This window comes from Ursus maritimus, unplaced genomic scaffold (genome assembly GCF_017311325.1).
Source record: "Ursus maritimus isolate PB19 unplaced genomic scaffold, ASM1731132v1 scaffold_26, whole genome shotgun sequence".
Classification (NCBI taxonomy): domain Eukaryota; kingdom Metazoa; phylum Chordata; class Mammalia; order Carnivora; family Ursidae; genus Ursus; species Ursus maritimus.
The window spans coordinates 26294150-26318142 of NW_024425119.1; the positions used below are offsets into that span (position 1 = coordinate 26294150).

General features: G+C 37.2%; 1 protein-coding gene and 1 non-coding gene across 7 annotated transcripts in view; both read left to right on the forward strand.

Moving 5' to 3' along the window:
- The window catches only part of CCDC91 (coiled-coil domain containing 91), a 313500-nt gene that overhangs the window by 273306 nt on the left and 16201 nt on the right, over window positions 1-23993 (forward strand). The gene's annotated exons all lie outside the window — the stretch shown is intronic.
- LOC121105459 lies at window positions 355-461 on the forward strand. The gene has a single exon (XR_005837988.1). It is a non-coding gene; the product is annotated as a U6 spliceosomal RNA (small nuclear RNA).

The following is a 23993-nucleotide window of genomic DNA, read 5'->3' on the forward strand; positions in this document are numbered from 1 at the left end:
TTTTTTAGGTCCATACATAGCAAGTGCAAAGAGTATGTGAAGAGCTAAATGAATTAATGGATACCATTTCCAGGTTTTGAATCATGTGCTACTCTTTTGCTTTAGGCTTTTAAAGCTCTGTTTCAAGAACTTTTCTCAGAATATGTACATATTGTATAAAACTAAGCAAGAACTTAACGAAGGATTGTCCGTAGATCTGTTACATAGAGATATGAACTGCATTATCAACAGTCAGGACAGGAATGTTCCCAGCTCCCATCCCTGAAGCTATAATTGTTTTATTTCTACACTCAACCTATTAGTGTCTGATAGTATATGGTCTGGCCAGTCTCACATTTAAAATAAAATTAGTCAGTGCTTGCTTCAGCAACACATATACTATGATTGGAACGATACAGAAAAGATTAGCATGGCCCCTGCACAAGGATGATACATAAAATAAAATCAGTCACAGCAGTTCTCATACATACTTTGGGTTCTTAAGACTTTTTCATGTATTAGGCTGTGAAAAATATTAGATGCCCTTGATGAAGTCTTTTAAGAGCTACTACCATTTGCTAAAGAAGATACTATTATTTAACTATAATAATTCTTAATAAAATATAAGTGACGTTGAACTATTGGTGATGTACCACTGTTGAAAAAGAAGATATTGCACAGTCTTACACCAGGAAAGAATTTCCCAATATCTTTGTGGCCAACAGTATTATTGAGTTCTGTTGTAAGGATTTTACTTGTTCTATTCACTCATTAACAAGTGGTTACTCACCATTTACATACTAAGTATATACTGTAAATAAGGTAGACATGATCCCTACACCACCAAGGATTAGAGCCTAAAAAGGAGATGGGAAAAAGCCAGAACTTGTGGCACATGTGAGCGTTCTGAAAGAGAAGTGGGACAAGGTGCTATGGAAGTACACGGGATTGGACCTAATGAAGTCCTTGTGGATCAGAGAACCCTGCCCAGCGGAATGACATCGAAGCAAAAGCTTGAACAATTACTTCTCTCTCCCTGTATCCAACGTATAGGGAAATCTATCTTTAAAATATATCCAGATTCTGACCACCTGGATTGCTATTCCCAGTGGCTAAGCCACTATCAGCTTTTCCCTGGCCTTCTTCACAAGCCCCCTAACTAGTATCTTTACTTCTAGTCTTGCACTGCAAAGTTGTTTTTCACACTTTTTATTCAGATTTTATTGCTTCTCTGCGTAAAACCTTGAAATGGTCCTGTGTCACTCAGAGGAAAGCTGGAGTCATTGCTTTGGCCTCCAGGGCTCTCCATGATCCGGCCTTCTGTTTCTTCTCGCATCTCCCGAAAACACCAAACCTAATCGTAAAAGACTGCAACTTTTTCACAGAGTTTTAGTGTCCCATAATACTCAATTCAGTGATTTCAGAATTTCACTGAACTTAACCTAAGGGTGGGTTTGAAAAACGAGCTAATGATTTAGTGAGTGGAGCCAACTATGCTGTGTTTCACATTTCATTTGCATGTTATTTTGAGGTATCTTTTTCAACTCTCACAGCCATCAAAACCAAGTGTCAACCCACATCTAGAGCCACGTCGCTGTATCTCAGAGTCCTAAACCACGATTTTCAAATGTGATGAAGCACCGTTCAATTACATTAGCCTCACTTTTTAAATAGTACTTACTTTATAACATGTATAACATATTAGTAGAAAAATACATGTTTATAAATGAATAAATAACCATTTCTTTGGGCTATGGAGCTGCCATTTTAGACCAGTGGTTTTCTCCGCACTTACATCTAAGGAAAGATAACTATAAAGATGTTTTTAAAAGAGACGGTGTAGTGAGGAGAGCACCTTCTTATTTGTTGAGAAAGTTGCACTACTTCTTGAAGACTCTGCATGTAGTCTGTTCCGTTTCTCTCCTAACTGGAAAACATGTTTGAGAAGGAAAATCAAGATGGAAAGCGATGCAAAGTAGTTGTCATAATTGACTTACACCACAGTTATTCCAGTGCTAAATTTACATTCAGTTTGAAATATACCTCACTCCTTAAGAGCTTTGGTATAATACGGGGCAGTGTTTGTCTCATTTGTTTTGTTTTATTGTTGTAATGTTGTTAGGAAAGCTATAAGCTTAGGGAATATAGTAGAGAGCCAGTAAGACTTAAAGCAATTCTGAGAATAGCCAGATTGCTTAGCGAGTAGTCAAGAATGAAATCACTTTTAGAGCAACAATGATAATCTGTTATTTACTTTTCTAGAGAACAGGATTAAGATGAATTCATGAGTAAATTCATCAATAAATCAAAGATCATATTTATGTGATACAGAAATATTATAGAATTTGACACTCATTATCAAGGATTTATGGGATGATGAGTCTAAATGTATATTTAAAAATTAGTACATTGTACAAGGTAGCATACGGTTGTCATAATACATGAGTCAGCCTGTCATTGCTCTGAGCATTTAGAGAAGGGAACATGAAGGAACAGGGCAGACTATGTAAAGACCATAGTTCTTCAGATATCTAGCACTGAAGAATTGTGGCAAACAGTGCTAATTGCCTACATAATATTAAGTCTGTCCTTCTACCCTATGAATAGAATCCCAGGGTTTTTAAAGGTAGCAGTATACACAGTTATAAACAGAAGGTCCTCAAACTCTTGTCAGTCTTTAGTGGGTACGTAACCCAGTTCTAGTCCCCGAGGTGTCAAAGAGAGTCTATTGAGTGAGGCTTTTAAGAAGGCTCTTTTTCTGGTAAAAGTGGATAGACTGCTTTGGCAAGTATGTTTTGCTTTTCTTTCTTCGTCTTTCCTGTCTAGAACATAAACTGATGCCAGAAGGCACAACAGCCATCTTTTGACCAAAGGGGAAAATAGATATATGCTAGAGATACCCACGTAGGAAAATAGTCTGGTTCCTGGACTGTTTACTCCCAGAGGCCATGGTGCATTAAATAATAAATTCTTTTAAGCCACTGTTTGTCAAATTTCGGTTACAGCTGAACACACTTCTGACTGATAAGAAGGGTTGGGGCTTGCGTAAGTAAAAATATGAAGGAGAAAACCCAGCCTCAAGTCACAGGTGGCATCCACAGTATGAGCACACAATTCAGATTCAGAAATGGATGTTACTTATCTGAGTACAATGTGAGGCTAAGGCTCCTGGAGTAGTTTATATTGACTCAACTACTTTTAATTATGTAAATTGCCTTACTTATTTTGGGGAATTATTTTTAATTATTTTCTTTGTCATCATCTATGAATTATCTAAAAGGCGTGGCATTCTTTTGTCCATTTTTCTTAAATGAAGGCAGAATTCCCTAAGTCCATACTTTTAAGTATTCACTAGTCCATTAGTCAAGTGTAGACTTCTGCGAGCTTCCACCTTTGTTTAAGGACCTTAAATTGTTACCCCAGATAAGCCATTATAACAATTTTGCCTGTCTTCCAACAAGTTTACACCACAGAAATGATGTATTCAGAAGAATTAGTCACCTGAACTGGGTATAGTTTCTCAGCAGCATGATGATGGAGGACCAATCTCCATAAAGGATTGGCACCCAGCATTATTTCAATGGAATCATATTTTTTAAAGTGTGATACCATCTCCTAGTTTTCTTAGCTTTAATACAGTCATCTCTGATTTTAACTAAGGAAATAGAAAATTCTCAACAGTGGTAAAATATGTAAGGCAGTGAGGTGTTAGCTTAACTGTGTTTGAATGGGAAAATGTCAGTTTTATAAAAGGAGAAAAACTGTGCTTGTCCATTTCCATGTCTGGTGTACCAGCCTCCCATCAGTTGTGCAAGCTTCTGATATCCTTTCAACAAAATCTCTTTTCCTAAAGTTAGCACGATCCAGTTCTGTTGCTTGTAACCAAAAAACCCTACAGATAATAGAGTAGCTAGCTATATCTTACATCTGCATGAATCCTGTAATTTAATAAAAGTAGCTAGCATTCATCTTGTCTCTGGTGAGAACGAGCTAGTAGAGTTTTACATAGCGAAGAGTGGGAATCTGGAGATACCTCATTCCTCTGCTCCCCAAGGGAAGTGAATGAATGGATAGGTAGAGCTTCTCACTGAAGAACATTCCTTCTGCATTCATGGTTGAAATGAGTATGTTCTAAATTTCATAGTCTGTTTGGAATTAGGCTATACATTGTAAAACTAGATTCTGGTTTAAAAAGTACCTACCTAAGTAACTGATGGCACTTCAGTGTTTATTAAGAATAAGGATATTACCATTAAGACATGATGTTGAAACTGTCACTTTAGGAATCTTTAGTGGATGAGTTCCATGATGTGTTCACTACAGCATAATCCATAATACAAATAAATCCCTTGTAACCAGCGTCCTTAGACTTTACAAAATATAGAAGTACTAACTAGTAGGTTGAGAAAAGAGGGCATACAACTAAGAAGAAAGAATAATCAAAGACCACCCTTGAATCAGTTGCTTCTTTACCACCAGGTGGTAAAGTATTTCCTAAGAAACGAATATGTTATATCATCACTAAATATTTTCATTCCTTCTATTAGTGTTTTCGGGTTTTTTTAGGAAAGTTTTGAACTAATTATTGAACTATGCGTGAAAATGCTTGTCACTTTAAAAGATACTTAGGCATATATTTCATTCAACATATGTAGATCAAGAAAAAATGCCCTGTCTGGCAGGTAATGGACTTAAGTGAAGTTTAGCAGAGCAGCTTCTCTAGAGCTATAAATTAATCTGCCATTTTAGTTTTGGAAACTTGTTACAGAATGACAGATTGCTAATGGTGCTATGGAACAACCGAAACTACGCGCTGTAATTGGTAAAGGCTGCTTCAGTAGTACTGAAAGTGGGAACTGTTACCCGTTTTAGTATCCACTAATGGACTTCTTTTCTCCTTCTATTTTTTAACAAGAATCTGGAGTTTGGTATAATTATTCAGAACCAGGGAGTCTTTGACTTTCTTAAATATGTGTTTAGTTTTTCCAAATTTCCTGCTCTAAGAGTTGTTACTGTTTGCCTTTAGAATCATTTATTCTGAAATGTGGGGAAACTAATGGAGCCCTGAATTCTGTGTACCAAGTGATGGGAAAGAACGTATTTTTGTACCCTGCACTGAAATGCCGTCTTAATGGCTTGTTCCTATCGCAGCCCGGCTGCCAGAGGCATGATATTCCGTGGCCTTGGGAGAGTTATTCGGGGAAGTGAACGCTAAAGTAACTCAGAGATCACCATTCCATCTTCCCACAGTGAAAAATGAAGTGGATCAAAGCCTCTGTAAAGCAAAAACCAAAGCGATTATTCATTTCTTTCCTCGTTTAAGAAGCACGCACTTTCACTCTGCTCCACTCCTCTCCTCTCACCCTGATGCCGGTAATTGCACATTCAGATTTACCACACGGAGTCTGACCCATAGCTATACCCAAAGAGCAACCACATCCAAGACACAGAAGGAAAGCCAAAAATAATGAAAGCCTCTGTATCTGAAAAGATTCTTATTTAAGATCTCAGGTAAGCCTATAGAATTGTGGACTCAGGCAATCAGACATCAATCAGACATTCAGTTTCTTTTCACTTGCCTTGTATTTCTTGAAGCCCTACCAAGAAGTGCTCCAACAGAGAGCAAACAGAGATGACTGCTTAAACAGCACCTTTGCTCCACAGAATTTTCTTTTGGGTAAACAGTCTTTAGTTCTTATGTAGACTTCACTGTGTGTGGACATGTATTAGGGCTAAAACCAGAAGGCGAATTAATGATAAAACAGACTTCTGAAAGCAGAGACAAGTCACTAAGTCTTATTTGTACTTACTTTAATTACATATTAATTAGATTCGATAATTTATGCAGATGTAAGATGTAGCTACTTTATATACAGTGTTTGGGTTACAAGCAATAGAACTGGATCAGGCTAACTTTAGGAAAAGGGATTTTGTTGAAAGGTTATCAGAGGCTTGCAGAATTGATGGGAGGCTGTATGCTGGACATGGGCACAGGAAATAAATCCTCTTTGGAAATTTAGAGGCATCAGTGTTAACAGTGGTATTATAATGAAAAAATAAACTGGTCAGGGTAGCATTACTAGAAGTGGACAGAACTCCAACCATTCTCCGTGTCGTTTCTCCACTCAGTATGTACATTTCAGAGAGGGAGCATCTGGTTGGGTTGGTTTAGGTTATATGCCTGCCCTTTGGCTAGAGGAGGGCAAGACACCTAATTACAGTCCACCATACTAAATCCATGGGGTAAGAATTAATTTCCCAACTGAGGTTCGAGTTGCCATTAAGGAGAAATAGATGCTGGAAGCCAAAAAGCAATGAATATTCAATACAACTACCGTTTATTCAGTGTGCATGGTTTATCAGTCACTGTGTTTCATATCCATTATCTTATTTAATCCTTAAATGAAGCCTCATAGTAAGTTACTGTTTTACAGGTAAGAAAATTTAAGCTTTGAGGAAGGTTAGGTAACTTGTCCAAGGTCACACCATTAGAAAAATGGCAGAACTGAGACATCAGAGAGAAGAATCCGAAAAATTAGACTCCATGCTCCCTCTTGACAGATCTATGTATATCACTGGTGATAGTATTTCCTGAGCCTATCTCTCAGGGGTAAAAAAAAAAAAAAAAAAGAAGAAGAAGAAGAAAGAAAGAGAAAGATTTTTTTTAATACTATGTGTAAATATATTAAATCTACCAGTAGTACTATACAGTGTACAACTTCTTTATTTGAATAAGCTTTGGGAATAAATGTTATGTAAATTCAGATGTGTAAATTTACAAATGATTTTTTTCCTCTGATGCAAATTCAGGATTTAGTTTCTTAATATAATGTAGGGTTTAGTTTCTTAATATAATGAACTTATCAGTGAATGACAGATGTGGGCTTGCACATCAAGCTTGCTATCTCTTGGTTTGTGGGGAAGAAATTAATGGAGATAAAACGTTTAGGTGGTGATTGCTATCTGGACCAGAAAAAAGTTGCATGAAATAGAATGAGCTACTATACTCATATTTACTGGTAGCATTCTTTTGGATCTTTGGCAAGTCAGTTTCCTTCATTGAGTTCAATTTCCCCATCTGTAGTGAAGAGATAATAATAATCCCCATTATTCCAAGAATGTAACGAAATGATGAATGTAATATACTTTGTGACCTCTAAACCAGGGTTTCTCAACATTAGCTCTGTTGACCCTTTTGGCCAGATAAGTCTTTATTTTTGGAGAGTGTACAGTCATTGTTGGATGTTCAATGTCATGCCTGGCCTCTACCCAGCAGGTGCCAGTAGCACTCACCCCCTAGTAGTGATAACCAAACAACTAACTCCGAAATCACTACCAGTTTTCTCAGTGACATTCTTCTGTTTACTAAAATAAGTATGCTATGTTATAAAGATACCTTTTCAAGGGACTCAAAAACTGTTTTGAATGTTTTTCAGTTCAGTTGTCTTCCTACCCTCCCATCACCTTTCTGAATTCATTTTTAGGAGAAAAAAAGTATTTACGACTGAACAGAATGCTCTCCCTGACCTCTTACAGCTCTCGGAGTTCATGTCTTTATACCATATCCAGATCTAATAATCAGCTGATACTAGTACAGCCGTACCAGTTTGTCTTCAGTCAGATGCCCCCCGAAAGAAACTGTGAGATTGAGATTTGTATACAGGAAGTTTATCAGGGAATGCCCTTAGAATCAGTGCCTAAATGGGGAGAAGGGAATAGGATTGGACACAGTTGCACAGGGGCTTTAGCTAATTCTGTAGAACCCTGGAGCTAGCATGGCCCTTCAGAGTTGGATCACATTGAGGCAAGGGCTCTGGACCTTTATACTCCTACAGTGACCAGTCATTGAATGTAGGAGTCTCTCAGGGGGAGAACATGACTTTGGCCAAGGTCACAATTCCTTGAAAGGGACTCTGCTGAACACAGCCAGTCACCCAACAATCTCAGCAACTAGGGGAATTAGTATGTTAGTCCTGAAGGTAGATTCTGGGTGGTGCACTAGAGTTCATCTTTTGCACCAATCAAATCCATTTCCATTACTTAATAAGTTCTTGTAACAGTTCCTTGAGGACTCTGTTTGGTCCTTTGGTCTTCTTTTGTGGGGAAACCTACAAAAGGAAAATTGGTGAGATGAGCTGTAACCCCTGCTTTAGCCTGTCTCAAGGCCACAACTAATTCTCATCTCCCTCCTCTACTCTTTTTTCTAGATTTCTCTTAGTCTTGGCTGAACTCTGCTATTTAAGGGCTTACTGATGAAATAAACCTGACTCGCATCCATAAGACCTCTAAGATTCTGTTGCCATGTGTTTTTCAGGCTATAGCGGTTGAACTTGTCTGTTTACAATAAAAATTAGGCAAGCATGTTCTAAGAGATGCCCTACTGGACCACCTGAATATCAAACATAGTTTTACTCTACCCCATTGTGTGACAGGCCCTGTCTCCTTTTTTTTCCCCCGTCTCCTCTTTTTTGATCAGGATCAATTGCTGCTGCGTTTTTTCCCTGCCTACAGTTCTTGGCATGAGGAGCCCAAAGTGACCAGTAGCAATAATAGCTTAAAGTTTACTGAGACTTATTTTGTGTCCTTTGGTGGAATATCACCGCCCTTCTAGGAATCAGCACTTCTAAAGCCTAGAGTTTGCAGGAGTGGGAAACATAGATTCTCCACGTCAGTTATTAAAAATGATTAAAAATGATGATGGGGAGCCTGGGTGGCTCAGTTAAGCGTCCAGTTCTTGGTTTCCACTCAGGTCATGATCTCAGAGTCATGAGATTGAGCCCTGCATCAGGCTCTGCACTCAGTTCAGAGTCTGCATGAGAGTCTCTTTCTCGCTCTCCCTCTTCCCTTCCCCCCCGCTCATGCTTTCTCTCTCTCTCTCTCTCAAATAAATAAATATATCTTTTAAAAAAATAAGAATGATGATAAATAGGGCCACTCTTACTGCTACCTCTTAGCTCCTGGACCTATGAACTCTACTTCTTGGAAACATAGCTCCTTATAATGGTTGTTGACTTAGGATGTATTCTGTGTCCTAGAGAATGAATTATAGGATATCATCTCCAAGGTGGGGTCTTGGCTGTGCCTTTCATAGACCATTCGATCATTCTCTTAGCCCCGCAGCTTCTGGGTGGTGTAGTCTGTGATAGCACTTCAACTGTCTGCCATAGCAGTTATGATATTTCTACTTCATGTTATGTGGATCATTGCTTTCTGTATGCTTCCAAGAGCCATCATAACAGTGCCTTAGCATCATCTCACATTGTCTTGCTAGGGTATTAAATCCTAAGAGAGAATGCTCCCATATCAGTAATCTCCATTATCCAAACTCATATTCTATCTCTCTTGATCTGGCACTCTCTCATAGATAGTCTCCTGCTTCCTGCTGGTCCATGTTGACTAGATCCACCGTTCCTTTGAGGTGTAGTACCTTTCTTCCCTCAGCAGGCACAGCACTTCCCAAGCTGGGTTCTGATGTAACTTGATCCATGACATTGGTCTGGGAGCCAGGTCTTGAAGAGGTAGTTATAAATCTTAGTGTTGGGACATGCGTGGGAGTGGTGGAGGTGTATGCATCATCCTTCAAGGAAGGTAGAAGGCTATTTATTGTTTTCAAGTAGCAAGGGACTGCTATTCTCTAGATAGAAGTTTTAAATAAATCACAGTTTAATAAAGCGTAGTTCTGGCTGATGACATGAGTGACTTAAGGGTTTTTTTTTAATGTAATTGTTTTATTAAATTCTTTTAAAATTTGGTATATATAGATAATCATTATATATTAAATATGCATGATATTTAAAGAGCTATTTAAAAATCTATACTGTAAAAAAAATATATGATAGCTAGCTGGGTACTATCCAAATGAAAATATTTGGATTACTTTTCAAGGCTTATAATAATGGGAACAAGAAAGGGAAAGAAAGGAGGCTCTAAGGCAGAAAGTTACAGAAGTTCTATTTCTTATGAATATAATATTTTCATGTTTCAAGGCTACTTCTAACCCAGAATGTTTGGTGAAGGAGTATTATTTTCACTTCGATGTAAAATTTGTGTGTCTTATTCCAAGAACTCTTCTCATATTTCTAAACTGCTAATAGTTTTGAAAGCTCTAGCAGTGTATCAGTGCTGGTTCTTATACTCTTCTGAGAATATGGTTGTACCAGCAGGGAAAGGTACCAGTGTTGAAGGGAAAATAGCCACCAAGAGTTGCATATTGGGGGACACCTGGGTGGCTCAGTCATTAAGCATCTGCCTTCGGCTCAGGGCATGATCCCAAGATCCTGGGATCGAGCCCCACATTGGGCTCCCTGCTCGGCGGGAAGCCTGCTTCTCCCTCTCACGCTCCCCTTGCTTGTGTTCCCTCTCTTGCTGTCTCTCTCTCTCTGTCAAATAAATAAATAAATAAATCTTAAAAAAAAAAAAAAAAAAAGAATTGTATCTTGAAATTGAAAAGGGTGGAGAAGCTGGTTTTTAGATAAGAAATGGAAATAAGAAATAGTCTCCTAAAGCCTTTCATGTTCCCTATTCAACTTGCTAATTCTTTTCACATAATGAGACTTTCAAAAATAGTTGGATAGTAACTTGTTTCATAAGTTAATTTATCATGTATTTATGGGACCTCTGTTACGTGCTTAATCCTTTGGATAATATAAATGGGAAATAATAATTTTTCCCTAGAACACAATATCTAGCCTTCTCTCCAGCCCACCTGAAGGCATGGGCTGGGAATAAAGACTCAGTATGTCTAAAGTAGGTTTCCTGATTGCCACCACTCATCCCCTGCCAGATTTTCTCCTTCAAAAGTCTTTCTTATCTCAATCAATGGTACCAGTCATTCAAACCAAAATCCTAGAAATCCTCCTCTTTCCACAATTCACATAGTCTTATAACAAAACTGACAAGTACACTCCAGAATAATACTGAATTCATGAGCTTATCACCATCTTCCCACTGCATCCTTTCTAAACCAAGCCAGCATCATCTTTCAGAGGATCAAATATGCTTCCAAAATATTTCCTGAGATGACATTATATTACCATCTCCACTACTGTGTCGTAAGACCAAGGACTACTTGTTTCCACTTTTGTGCCCCCTAACCCTGCTGCAATACATTTTTCGTATAGCAGCCAGTGATCTATCTTCTTGAAGCATAAATCTGATCATCACATTACCATACTTGAAATCTTCCAAAGGTTTACCAAATGTTACCTCTTCAAAAAGTCCATCCCTGGCCATCTTAGCTCACATCCCTCCATGTTTTCCCCTCTCCACCTGCCATGCTCTACCACCAATGCCTCTTCTTCCCATAGCACTTCATCAGTTACTAAAATTGTTTTATTATTGTTTTAGATGGTGGTTTTCTATTTCTCTCCAAGAAGAATGGCATGCTTGTAAAGAAAAAAAAAAAAGCTGTATGTTCCAATGCAGACCCCAGTGGCTGATATTTTATAGTCCTTCAATAAATACCTGCTGAATAAATGAGAGTGGAGGTCACAGTGAGGACTGAGCCTGGGGTGATTCCTCTTACTGAAGTAGTTTTCTATTCAGTAGAGTCTGAGGAAAAGCTGTACTTATTTTGTTTCTTTGTTTTATGAAGGACCCCCGGCACCATGTCTGCATCTCATATGTCAGCTTTATGTTGAAAAAAATGTGTTGGTGTTGTCCCTTGCTGTCATGCTGCTGTCAGGCTTCTGTCTCCACCATAACCATGAATGTTACTTGTCACTGGCAGATGAACATGATTTTCAGCCATGAGAAAATAATAAAAGGTTCTTAGTTCTAGGGTACTCTAAGATTTTTCATAATGTTTTCAATGAAATATATTAACTTCTGTTCTTTCATTTTACAGAATGGCTCTGAATGTCATTAAAAGCACATATGTTTGTGACTAGATGGATTTCAGTATTTAACATCTTGTGTTAATCTTGTTTTTGAAATCCCACTGCCAACCACTTCTGCCTGGTTGGACCACCCATATCTGGGTTTCTGTGATGCATTCTTTTATGAATAGGTTCTTTTTTCCAGTAGCTTTCCCTTCTTTATCTACAAATACCTGTGTTCTACTTGCGGAAAAGATAACACAATGACTTCCAAGTTTATGCTCCCCAATCAACTTGAATTTTTTGTCAAATTTTTCTTTTCCTAATATGGAAAAACTCCTTACATCAGTAGAAGGAATATTCTCTCTAGTTCTAGAATCTGATTTAAGAGTGGAAGAGGTGCATTCCAGGTTAGAAGTATAAGGAATATGGAAAGGCGTCTTGGAGAACTCAGAATTAATGCCACTTCTCTCCCCATTTCCTGCATTTCCTTTTCCAATGTCATTGACTCTATCAAGTAAGCAGTATTTAGTGAGGCCAGCTATCTGTCTAGGGCTATAAAAGGTATTGTGGGATAAAGCGGAGGTTGGCCAAACATAACTAATGGGCCTAATCCAGCTTGCTGCCTGTTTTTTTTTTAAATAAAGTTTTATTGGAACACAGCTGCATCCGTTTGTTTACATATTATCTACGGGTGCTTATGTGCTACGAGAGCAGAGTTGAGTGATTGTGACAGAGACCATACGGCCTGAAAAGCCTAGATTTTTTGCTATCTGGCTCTCTACAAAAACGTTTGCCAACCCATTGAGTTTATGAATTAATTGGGTTTATTGTAAAAACATGAAGTAATTGGTAAATCAGTAAATACCAAATTGTATGTTACTGAAGAGAATAGATACCACAGGTTAGTTATTGGTTGGGAAATAAATCTCATTTACAAAGGAGCTGATGATTTTAAAATGTTGAAATGTGGAGAGATTCCTTGTACTGCCTTTCCTCAATCATTCTGTGCTTTTCTTTGTCAAGTCCCAGATATACTATGAAATTAAAAGAAATTTAAAACTTTATTAGCAAAGCTCTATGTCCTCCATAACTCCCCAAACAGAAGCGCTGAAGAAATAGCAAAGGATTCTTAAGATCGCAACATGCCTGGCGTATCATAGATCCTCAGCTATGTTTAAATAAATGAAAGAACATACAAACTATAAAGGAAGAGAAATTCTGTGCAAATAATAGCTAACATTATCGAGTATTCAGTTTGTGCCACCTTCTAATGGTATTTCTAGACAGGGAAGAGACTGGCTCTTTTAAGATTAAATGGTAGCCAGAATGTAAACTCCTCCATTTAGTGTCTGACACATGGCACATTGTAAGCACTTAGTAAGTTTTTACTGTCACTATTTAGAGGAAATTGTATATTTTCTTTCAGACATAGTGCTAATTATACTGAGGTACATGAAAATAAGTAAAGCATGTAAATTAACCCTTGATTGAATCACTCTCAAATAGAAGAAAACATTTATATTTAGGAAATACATAACAGAGTGATTCACAGGAATGTATCAGTATAGAAACACCCTTTTTTAAAAATTTTGTTGTGCTGATTATTAATAACTTATTAATATCTTTTAAATAGCAGGAGCTGCTTCCTTTTATAAAAACTTTTTATAAAACATAAACCCTTAGAACACCGCTCAGTGGATTTTCACAGCAGAAGCACACCTGTGTAACCAGCACTGAGGTCAAGCAGAATATTGCCGACATCCCAGACCACTCCCCCCACGGCTCCTTTCCATCACTACTACTCTCCCAAAGGGAACCACTCTCCTGTCATAGGAACAAGCATTGTAAAGGCTAATTGAGGAGATGCCAGCATGTTCTTTTAATAAGTCCACAGATTCTGTTAGGCCTTCGAGGACAATCTGTCATTTTAAGTAGAGAATAGTCTTCTGACTCTGAAATACTTTATGCTAAATATGTCAGAGTTCTTTTTACATCATCCGTAATGTGCTTTGACATGTTTAATATGAAAGCCTTCAGGGGAAGGCAATTATTTTCATCTTCTTAAAATAGAGAGTGAGGCAGGGTTTAGCTACATGAAAAAGTTCATGATTAACAACAACAGCAGCCACAGTAAGTTGAGGTCTCACTAGGATGCCCATCAGTCAATCATGCAAACTTAGCTAGACCTGGAGATGTAGAAAGTGAATTTGAATGACTCTCTGTTCTGCCATCACCCGGTGCGTTCAGGTAATTTTATTTTTTTGTATTTGTCATAATGTCTGTGAAGAAATTCAGATCTCCCCTTCCTTCTCTGCTCTAAAGGCCATGCTGGGGGTGCCTGGGTGGCTCAGTCGTTAAGCATCTGCCTTCGGCTCGGGGCATGATCCCAGCGTTCTGGGATCCAGCCCCACATCAGGCTCCCTGCTCAGCAGGAAGCCTGCTTCTTCCTCTCCCACTCCCCCTGCTTGTGTTCCCTCACTCGCTGCCTCTCTCTCTGTCAAATAAATAAATAAAATCTTTAAAAAAAAAAAAAATTTTAAGGCCATGCTGATTTACCCTGACAATTACTTCTGTAATCTGAATAACATATGAATGAATATCCAAGAAAATGCTTTGAAAGCGATCAAATTTTCTGTTTCGTAAAGTTATTTCCCCATCCTAATTTTTCTTTGTTTTACTTTATGTTATATGTTTTTAAGTTACTTCAAACAAACAAACAAACAAACAAAAAAGGAGGTTATTATAATTCTTGTTCCCAAATGTTTAGTTTGGCATCTGATGCAAGGCCTCAATTGCAGGTTCAAGTGCCAGAAGCTCAACCTGAAAACAAGAATGTGGTGGGCAGGCTTGAGATTTGAATTCGGGAGGAATGTGTATATTTTCCCAAGGGCCTCATTAGCAAGAACCCAAGCCCCGAATGTTACTACCAACACATTTTAACCACTGACTTCCCCGTTCTGTATAGTAGAGTGTCATCTTATATATACACATCCTTACTTTCTCTTCCCTGTCAACTGTCTTGTAAGTTCCGAAAGAAAGTTTAACAGTAAATCCTCATCACATCTGAAGTTGTGATTTTGTCATAGTTCATGGCGCATGATCACACAATGGAGTTTAATTTTTGAATATTTTCAAAATTAGAAACAACTGAAATGTCCATCAGTAGAGGATTGGTTAAATGGATTATGTTACAGTGGAATGCTGTGCATCCACTAAAAGCATATTTTTCTACATTTGTCAATATGGCTGCAAAATGTCATGAATAATATCATCTTGTATATTCAAATATATTTTGCTATATATCTCTCGTATATATGTTGTCTTAGAAAATATATTTAAACAAGTAAAAGACAACACTGATTTATTGTCTTCTTTCAGGGATAGAAGGGGATTGATTTTGCTTCCTGATTTATATTGCTTTGTTTAAATATATATCGATTGTGTCGTAGCTTTAGGAAGAGAACACCAGTTTAAATAGACGTTTGTGTTGTTTTGTGTCTGTTTTTTGTATGTCCAGTATTTCAACCCCTTTTTTCTTTGTAAAGTATATTCAGCATCCTCTCCAGAGCCTTGGCTACAGGGGCATACAGGTTTGACTTGGGTGTTCTAGACAGGAATAGGCTCAAGTTTTGCTTTCTCATTTGAACCATGCCATGCTTAGAAGGAAATGCTGACCAATCAAGTCGATGCCAAGACTGACATTGGTATCAAGGTCAGAGAGAGTTCTTTAGCTCAGTTTCCTACTCATTCATCTGGGTCTGTTTTGTGGCTTTAATAGGATTAGAGAAACATTTACATTGAGGCTTTAGGAAAATGTTCACACTGCTCAACTCTCACAGAACAATATAAACCCACAGGATTAAGGATGGGATTTATGTCACGTCAGTAGGGTGACATGAGTGCACGCACCTGGTTCTCTCCTTGTTTTCTGCTTGCTGAGGAAGGCACCCTGAGACCGTGGGGACAAAAATGTATGTGTAGGCAAGGGCGTATTTTTCAGGGAGACATGATGTGATGTAATTTAAAGAAGTTCTGCCTTTTTAAGATGAAAATGAGTCCAATTTCAAGTGGTTTGTTGTTGAAAACAAGACTGATGTGGAAAATAATTTGTTTCTCAAATATCTGATCTCTGTTAGTATTTGCTTCATCTTCCATATATTCTTCATTCTTCAACCTTGCTTTCTCCTGCTTTTTGAGTCCCATAACGATTGCAGTTATTCTTTCTGACTGCAAATCAGAGACCCATATCGCCTCTTGTAATTTAGGTGAATATTGACTTACTTCAACACTTACCTGAACTGGAGAGAAGATTAACACCCTCAGGAAATTGAGAATGCTAAGAAATAGTATCTAATTAGGACCTGTGGCAGGTTGTATTTTTCAAAAATGATCATAGCGGTGCTCCCAGTCCAACACTCTCTTGCCACACCCCGTCAATAAGCAGAGTCTCTTTCCCCTCCCCTTGAACCTGGCGCTGAACTCTGTGCCTGCCTCAACAAATCAGATCTGATGGATGTGACACCGAGTGATTCTGAGTCTAGATCAAACAAGGCAATAAGGCTTCCACCTATCCGTTTTTCTCTCTTGACATAATCACTTGTGAATCCAGCCATCATGCTGTGACAAAATTCAAACTAGCCTCTTTGGGGGGGACCACATGGAAGACCCACACGCAAAGAAGCCGAAACTTCCAGCCTCCAGCCAGCATCAACCACCAGGTGTGAGTGAGCGAGCCCTCAGCCAGTTCTAGTTCCAGTGTTCAGATCTTCCAGCTGAGATCCCAAGTATCAGGGAGCAAAGACAAGCTGCTACAGTGGCAGCATATTCCAGTCCCTAACCCACGGTTCATGAGCGTGATCAGTGGTGCTTTGACACCACTGAATGGTAGGGCAGTTTGTTTTGCCACCATAGTAACTGGTAGAGGGCCACTTCTCCACTTAGAGACAGATAAGGAAGTATCTGTAGACAAGGGCAAAATTCTTTGTGAGAGAGAATTTTATATATCCATGGTGTGGCTTGGATCCAAAGAGTAATTTTTAAAAGGCAGATGTAGCTAATGTTGAAATCCATCGAGAAGGGTGACCAGAGGACTGGTTATTAAAAACTGCCTCAGCAAGTAGAGCTTCTGCATTCAGAAGCCACCGAAAGGCATCTCCGTGAGGTCCAGTTAGGCATTCCTTGGGATTCCAGGCTGTTTCAAGACTTGGAATATTATCTAGCCTGATGGAGCAATCCAGAATATTGCCTTTCAGAGAGATTTCAACATGTCATTAACTAATTTTTCTAGTTGCAGAAGTACAAAATGAGCAGAGCCAGAAAGCCACCAGGCTGGAACTCCCACTGCATTAAATCTGACGGAGTCTAGAAAATGAATGATTCTCAGTAACAATGATTTTCAGTGATAGAAATTAAGAAGTTGGACAGATTTTTTTCATGTTATTTTATAAATTTCAAAATGTGTATAATTTTCAAATAGTTTTATGAATTATTGTTACTAGTTCTTTCCCTCCTGTATACATCTTGATTATATCTATGTACCATAAAGATAAAGGCACTCTGCTATCTGTTATTTACTGATGCAAACATCTATTTCACATGATGCTGTATTTTATTAATCAATGATGTACATTTTTAGAAAATACCATAACTAATGTGCTGAGTACTTTATAAAATAACTTGCCGTTTCTTTTACTTATTTTAAATCCCTTGCACATGGTGGTGCCTGGGTGGCTTAATTGATTAAGTGTCTGACTCTTGATTTCGGCTCAGGTCATGATCTCAGGGTCGTGAGATCAAGCCCTTCATCAGGCTCTGTTCTAGGCAGGGAGTCTGCTTACGATCCTCTCTCTACCTCTCCTGCTGCTCCTCCCCCCCCAACCCTGCTAACGTGCATGCGCATGCTCTCTCTCTGTAAAATAAATAAGCCCATTGTTATTTTTGTGAAGGCAAAAATGCCATTTGACTGTGGAAATTTTTGAAAATATAGTATTTTTCCTAAAATACAACTACTAAAATATATTTAGTAATTATCTCTTCTTGTTTTGTTCTTTATTCAGCAAACATTTAGTGAGTCCTTATTATGTGCCAGGTACTGCTCTAGACCTTGGAGAGACAGAAGTATATACATCAAATTCCTGTTTTCCTGGGGTTTTCTTAGGGAACCTACATTTTAGTGAAGCATAAGGCTGACGATAAACAGATGTGTGATATTTGAGGATGTTAAATGCCTTGGGGATCAGGGTGATGAGTTAGTGATGCCGGTGAAGAGCAGGTGTGCTATATTTTGGATAAAGTGCATGGAAGGAGGCCTCAGTGATGAACTGAGGTTGGCATTTAGGAAGAGGCTTGAATGTACAGAGTGATGAAGTCATGCAGTTATCTAGAAGAATATTCCAGATGGAGGGAACAGCAAGTACAAAGAGCTGATGTAGAAGGGAGCTAGGTTATATTTGAGAAAGGTCAAGGAAGACAGGGTGGCTGGAACCAAGTGAGCAAAGGGAAGCCTGCAGGAAGATAGAGTCAGGAAAGTGTACCAAAAGGAATGTGAAAAAAGTGATTCAGTCCGAGTTGTGAATATCTCTATCAGATGCTGGTAAAATGTGGACTTAAAATGAGTAGTCCTTAGCTAATGTACTATCTAATGAGCTCACATTGAAGGGACTTCAAAATTATAATGTAATCTCTAGGAGGTATCAGATTTGTGATTGTAGCATTTTTTTAAAATTTTAAATATATATATATATTTCAGAGAAGTAAAATAGAGTGATCAGTACGAGTTTTAAGCATAAGATATATTGCTAAGATAAAAATAAGGGAACAGTGGTTGAATATCGAAGTTTAAAGAAAGAGAAGAAATAGTGTAAAAATTCCAGATTGTAAAAGAGTACATTTGTGGGGGTTTTTTTAATAAATGATGTGGGGTATGTACAGGATACATCTAAAAGCATAAGTAATTGTTCTATTTATGATGTCAACAGATAAAATACACTGGAAATTCCATCCTTTATAACCATGTACTTTACATTTAAAAAACTTTGGATAGCAGCTTAAAAATGTGTAAGGGGGCATACAGGACCAAAATATTTAGAGACCACTGAATCATACCAATTTGAAAACAGTGTCATAGATTTGCAAGGTACTGATGTGTAGTTAATTTTCTCTATTCCACATGACACGGTGTATCTCTAGCCTTTATCAGCCATTAAGAAAAATGGATATCCTTGGCCATATGTGTGTCCAGGAAAGTAATATTGGGATGGGGCAGTTTAAGTTCTGTTCGAAGAACTCCTTAAAGTACATGGGTCAGTAGCATTCATTCTTTCGGCAAACTATTAAATATTGACTAAGAAGATACTATTAATATTGCCTTGCAGTATATGATATTTGGACACTATTAATTAGTTTGATGGCTCCAATGCCATATTTGATCTGGGAAATTATATCCGTGCATTTCTTTAATATTCATTGTGCTATATTTGTAAGCAAAACACATGTCTATGTGAAGCTTTAATCAAGTTACCTGCTTTTAATTATGGTATAATTCTACTTCAAAATATTTTCATTGAGTCTCTTTTCCTTTTTTTTTTTTTTTTTAGATTTGTAGAACTGTAACTTCCTTACTAATACTCCAAATCAGGCACCTGTAATCTCTGTAATTAGGAACAAGCTTCCAAAACAAATAGTCTTTATTTTTACATTAAATTTTTCACTTCACTTTCTGTTAATAGTTTGCTCGACTGTTGGGGATATGCACTGTCTTTGAATATTTTCTTGTAGACTAATTATTCTGGATTTGTCCATTTGTCAAGTAATTCATGATTAATTTTTCAGTAAGTTACACTTAAAGTGTTTGTTATTGGTAACTATAATTTTGGTATTTTGATTATCTGATAAATATATTTATCAATTCTTCTTTTCCCTTTTTTGCATTACCAAAGATTGAGATGTATGTAATTAAAAATTATGTGGTTCCCTTATAAGAACTTCAGAATACAGAAAATACAGCCACTAAAAGGATCCTTAACATTTATTTACTGTGCTCCGCCTCCCACTTACCTTTTTTGTATAAAATAGCAGAGTAATGAGAACCAGATTTTACAGTGTTGCTTTGTTGTGATTTCTTTTTCTTTTCTTTCTTTTTTTTTTTTGTTAAGATTTTATTTATTTATTCGACAGGATAGAGACAGCCAGCTAGAGAGGGAACACAAGCAGGGGGAGTGGGAGAGGAAGAAGCAGGGTCAAAGCAGAAGAGCCTGATGTGGGGCTCGATCCCATAACGCCGGGATCACGCCCTGAGCTGAAGGCAGACGCTTAATCGCTGTGCCACTCAGGTGCCCCTGTTGTGATTTCTTTTTCAAACTTTATTTGAAAGGTGTTTCCGTAGCCTTTCCAACAGCTTCACTATTTGATTTGAACAACAGAAGTACTTTGTGGTCTTTATCACACACAGATATTTTCTAACAATTTCTTTATCAAATGTTTTCATTCATGTCCTTATATTTTTATATATCCTAGGACCTGAATTGTCTTTTACAGTATTATTCATTCTTTCAACACAACTTACTAAGGTTGATTTAAAAAGATAGCCTCTTCACAAATACTATTTTCATTAAATCTTCACCTTGTCTTATATATTTTACATTAATTCAGTGTGACAGTATGAGTTTATACTCTGAAACCAGGAACTTACATGTTCTAAATAAATACGGTTTTACTACCAATTCTCAGATATAGAACTTTTGATGTTTTATTTTCCTCATCTGTAAAATAGAAGTGATAATCATAATTTAGTTAGTTCTTGCTTTCCATTCTACTTTTGAGACTTCCTCTGAAAAATACAGTTGACCCTTGAAGAACACAGAGGTTAAAGATGCTGATATCCCACACTTGGAACCCACGTATACCTTTTGACTCCCCAAAAACTTAACCACTGATAGCTTACTGTTGGCCTTATCAATAACATAAACAGTTGATTAACACATATTTGTATGTTATGTGTATTGTATACTGCATTCTTATAATAGAGTAAGCTAGAGAAAGGACAGTGTTATTAAGAAAATCATAAAGGGGCACCTGGCTGGCTCAGTTGAAAGAGCATTCAACTCATGATCTTGGAGTCATGAGTTTGAGCCCCACATTGGGTGTAGAGATTACTTAAAAATGAATAAATAAATTTTTTTTATAAAAAGGGAAAATCATAAGGAAGACAAAAAACATCTGCAGTACTGTACTGTAAAAAATCCACATTTAAGCGGACCCATGTAGTTCAAACCCATGTTGTTCCAGGGTCAACTGTATTAAACTAACCTGATGAAACAAAGGAAGGAATGCTGAGTTCTAATATTAATACTTTGTACCACTTTTTGCGAAGAGTTTTATACCGATAACCATTTCAGGTCATTAACAATACAAGGAGGCTTTGTGGAATGATCATCAAATAGTGAGATAAAGTCCCCGGAGAGAAGGAAATGCCAGTCAGCTTTCTTTGCTTTCTGGAACTTCATCCCACTTTCTGATGATTGCTCTACATGGTTCCTCAGTCAAATAGAGCAGTTATAATTTTGTTTCCTATCTATAGGATACATGTAAAAACTGTCCATGACACTCCCCAAAGGCCTCAGTCCTTCTGCTACCCTTAATAAACAAGACTCAAAGATGTCTTTTCTTAACTATGGTTCAAGAATCCTTTAAAATGAACGCTAGATTGGTAATTTTTATACCAGTCCACCAACTAATGGCAATCCCAGACTTAATGCTACGCCAGAGGAAGACCACTACTGCAGAGAGAGCTAAGATCTGCCTTAGCGTGGTGGTCTCCCTCTCTAAATATCACCCCTAACTTTTCCCAGTTTCTCAGTCAACAATCCAGGCAAGCCTGGAAATACTTTATTCATTTTTATGTAAAGCTCTCCTGTCACTAAAAAGACTACCTTTTTAAATAAAGTTTCTATTTCTGTATATACTCACCATAAATTTAAAAATCTATTTTTTTCTTTGAAGAAATGAAGAGCTGTAAAGTGAGACCACCATATAGCTTTAAAAAAAAAAAAAAGACTTAATTTTTTAGAGTACTTTTAGGTTTACAACAAAATTGAGAGGAAGATACAGAGGTTTCCTATATACCTCTGACCCTGCACGTGCATAATCTCCCCCATAATCAACATTCCCCCACCAGAACAGTGCATTTGTTAGAATCGATAAACCTATATTGACACATTGTAATTGCCAAAATCCAAGTTTACACAAAGGTTCTCTCTTTGTGTTGTATATTCTGTGGGTTTGGACAATGACATGTATCTCTCATTATAATATACAGAATATTTCCACTGTTTTATAGTTTTGCATTGTACCTATAATTAATTTTGAATTAATTTTTGTGAAGAGGTATGTATGGTGTATGTCTAGATTCATTTTTTGGCTTGTAGATATCTAGTTGTTCCAGCACCATTTGTTGAAAAGACTGTCTTTTCTTAATTGCATTGTCTTCGCTCCTTTGTCAAAGATCAGTCCAAATGTATTTATGGAGGTCTATTTCTGGACTCTCTGTTCTGTTCAGTTGATCTGTATTCATCTGTTCTTTCACAAGTACTGCACTATCTTGATTACTGTAGCTTTATAATAAATCTTGAAGTCTGGTAGCATCAATCCTCCAACTCTGTTCTTCCCTCTCAGTATTGAGTTGGCCATTCTGAGTCTTTTGTCTCTACGTGTAACCTGTACAATCAATTTATTGATGTCCATAAAATAACTTGCTGGAATTTTGATTGGGATTGCATTGAATCCGTAGTTCAAACTGGGGAGGACTGACATCTTGACAATATTGAGTCTTCCTATCAATGGACTTAATGTTTCTATCCATTTATTTAGTTCTTGACTTTGTTCATATTTTTATAGTTTTCCTTATATAGATTATATATCTATACATATATTGTACATATAGAGAGATCTTGTATATAGGAAAGAAATTAACTTTTGTATATTAACCTTATATCTGCAACCTTATTAATTGCTTATTAGTTCCAGGAATTCTTTTTGTGAATTCTCTCAAATTTTCTGGGGTTGACTATGTCCCCTTTATAATAAAACAGTTTTAGGTCTTCCTTCCCAATCTATATACCTTTTGTTTCCTTTTCTTGTCTTACTGCACTAACAAGAACTTCTAGTATGATGTTGAAAAGGAATGGTTGAGAGGGAACATCCTTGCCTTGTACTTTATGTTAGAAGGAAAGCTTTGAATTTGACCTCTTAGGTGTGATGTTAGCTCTAGGTTTTTTATAAGATAGTGTTTATCAAGTTGAGAAAGTTTCTCTCTATTCCTAGTTTGCTGAGAATTTATCATGAGTCGGTGTTTGATTTTGTCAAGTAATTTTTCTGCATCTACTGATATGATCATGTGATTTTTCTTTTTTAGCTTATTGATGTGATGATTACATTAATTGTTATTTTGAATGTTGACCCAGCCTTGCATACCTGGGCTAAATCCCACTCTACTATAGGTGTAATTCTTTTTATACCTTTTTAGATTTGATTTACTAATATTTTGATGAGGATTTTTGCATCTATGTTCATGAGAGAAATTGGTCTGTAGTTCTCTTTTCTTGTTCACATCTTTGCCTTTTGGTATTAGAGTAATTCTGGCCTTATAGAATGAGTTAGGAAGTATTTCTTCTGCCTCTATCCTCTGAATCCATATAACTTTTGACCGTTAGGTTTTCATAGAAGAGTAGGTCAGACCTCCAAGTGTTCAAAGACTATGATTAGATTTTTAGTTTGGCATACTTACATTTAATAGCTTTTTAATGTATATGGTTAAAGTCAATGTCACTGTCTTGGTAGTGAAGACTTTAAACTCCTCAGTGTCTTTTATTTGGAAAAATCTAGATACACATCAGCAGAACTCTCATTTTTCTTCCAAGCATGGTGATACCTATATAGTAAATGAGGTGCTAAGTCATTTGGGTAGGTCATACCCCTGGAATTTCTATATGATAATAGTCTACATTTGATTTACTACAAGCAAGTTAGATGACTTGATCCTTTCATTCCCTTGTATAATGTCATTTGTTTATATTAAAACACAAGAAGAAACAGTTTCAATGCTTTGGCCGCATTTGTTCACATTATAACATAAGAAAAAAGTTTAAGGCACTGCCTGTATTGCCTTGCTTAATTGAGTCCTCAGGTAGTAAGTACACT